Here is a 2,158-nt window from a genome sequence, read left to right as displayed (position 1 = left end):
TGTCTGCCTTGCTGTGCTGTGGACACAGTGCCCTTCCCAGGAAGGGGTCTCCTGCCCTGGGTTCTATGGGCAGACAGAAGAGTCGTTTGCCTGGGCTCGTCCAAATTCAGACCCCGCCTAGCCCGTTGACCACTGGTGGAATGTGGTTGCTGTCATGAGGCCAGCAGTCTCCGCTTGGGGAGGCAGAATGAGGCCGTGACTGTTGCAGAAGCTCCAGTAAGCAGCGGCTCCGGCAGGCTGCTGGGTGGAGGACCTGCGTCTCCAGCCACGAGTCCTGCCACATTCCCTGGAGGCCAAGCCAGCTGCTCCCCACTCAGGCCCCTAGCAAGGTGGGAGGGCCATGCTCAGCCCTGGGAAGGCCAGGTGGGGCCACAGGAGTGCATCCCCCACTGTAGGTATGACCTGGGAGGCACCTGTAAAGCACAAAGCAGACGGAAGAAAGAGAATGGACTGAGGCCAAGCAGGCAGGACGGCGAGCTGGTCAGCTGGGTCCCTGGCGGCCAGTGGTGGGAGGGTCCTCATCGGCTGCACGCCTGTCCCCCTCTCAGGGTCCTCTCTGAGGGCTGCCACTGTAAACACCAGTTTCTTACCTGCTGTCCATGTTTTGGGAGAAACTGTGGGGCCCTCACCTCACTTGGTTGACACCCCATGCCCCCCAAGAAGAGGCCCTGCAGCCCCTGACTGCCCCAGTCTCCCAGCAGCCTCTCCAGACCCCTGTTCACCCCTGGGGGTCCTGCCCCTCTGTCCACCAGTGCCCGAGGGAGTGGCCGGGGCAGGTGTGCAGTGACGGGGGAGCCAGGCAGGCACCTGAGCTCTGCCCTCACAGGTCTTGAGCCCCAGCTTGATGTGGCTTCTCTCTCAGCACCCTGAGGCCAGGCAGGTCCCACTGGGGCTGGGGGTGTAGGCAGTCCTCATTCTGAGAGGGCCAGGAGGCCTGCAGGGGCCCCTGCAGTGCAGGGGTCCCGGCTGCCCCACTCCCTGCGGAAGGCAGGGGTGGGGAGCGGGGAGTCTCACTGGTCACACAGCGGGATGGTGCTGAGCCCAAGCTCCTGCCCCTCCAGCCACCCCTGAGCCACCCCAATCTGGGGCACCACCCATCTCTTCCTGTGCACCTCAATAAAGAGCAGGTGGTGGTAGGGGGGATGGTGCTCAGCAAAGGCTCATTCAGGAAAATTACTGTGCCCAGAGGGGGGCCATCAGGGTCTCCACACCCCGGGGCGGGTTCCTGGACCCAGGAAAAAGTGGGCCACATGCTTACACTGGCTGCCCCTCCCTGCCCATCCCACACAGCCAAGGACCCCCTTACTGTGGGACTACAGGGGGCTGTCAGAGCTTGTGAGTCAGGGGGACAGGTCAGGGAGGTGGAGCAGCATGGTGGCCCCTCTGTGCCTATGTCCCTATGAGGCCAGTGGGGCTGTCCCCCTCGGCCCCACCCTCATGCCCTCAGCCCGTCAGGACCCGCTCTGGAGCCCCAGCTGGTGCCCTGACCTTGCTGTCAGCTCAGGGCCCTTCCCACACCTGCCCGACACGGGTGGGCACCCGGCTCGCGTGGCTCCTTCCTCCACCCTGCACACTGAGGCTCGCCCACCCAGGACCACCTCCCACCACATCTAGAATGGGAAGGGCTCTTGGCCCATGGGGCACATCTGGCCCCACAGCTCTGCCCGTGGGCTTGGGGGAGGGGAAGGACCGGTTGGGTCACCAAGGGCAGAAACAGGTGCCCCCTACCCGGTCAGCCCCCAGGCCCAGCCCAGACTGAGCTCGGCCGAGGCCGGGACCTTGGTGCAGGGTGGCAGCTGTGTCCCCACAACAGGGGCGGCCGCCGTCTTCCACGCTGACAGGGTTCTGGGGCGAGACAGGCTCTGGGCTTTCAGTCATGCTGCGGGGCGCCTGAGGCACGGAGGGCTGAGGACGGCCCTGCCCCCCTGAACTGGGGGGTGGCTGCGTCTGGCTCGACCTCCACCTGGGGGTCCCATGTGCCCTGGGCAACCCCTGGGTCCAAGTTCCTTAGCTATGAAGCAGGAAGAACATTTAGAAAAGAGAGAACGCAGTGGTGGGTTCACAGAGGGGCCCCCCTGTGGGGCCGGCATATGGACATAGAGGGTCTGGAGCTCCGGCTGAGTCCCGCGGCCGCTGCCCCACTTGGCCCCACTTGCCA

This window comes from Manis pentadactyla, chromosome 4 (assembly GCF_030020395.1).
Source record: "Manis pentadactyla isolate mManPen7 chromosome 4, mManPen7.hap1, whole genome shotgun sequence".
Taxonomy (NCBI): domain Eukaryota; kingdom Metazoa; phylum Chordata; class Mammalia; order Pholidota; family Manidae; genus Manis; species Manis pentadactyla.
The sequence above is the reverse complement of the archived record's forward strand: the minus strand, read 5'-3'. Positions refer to the sequence as shown.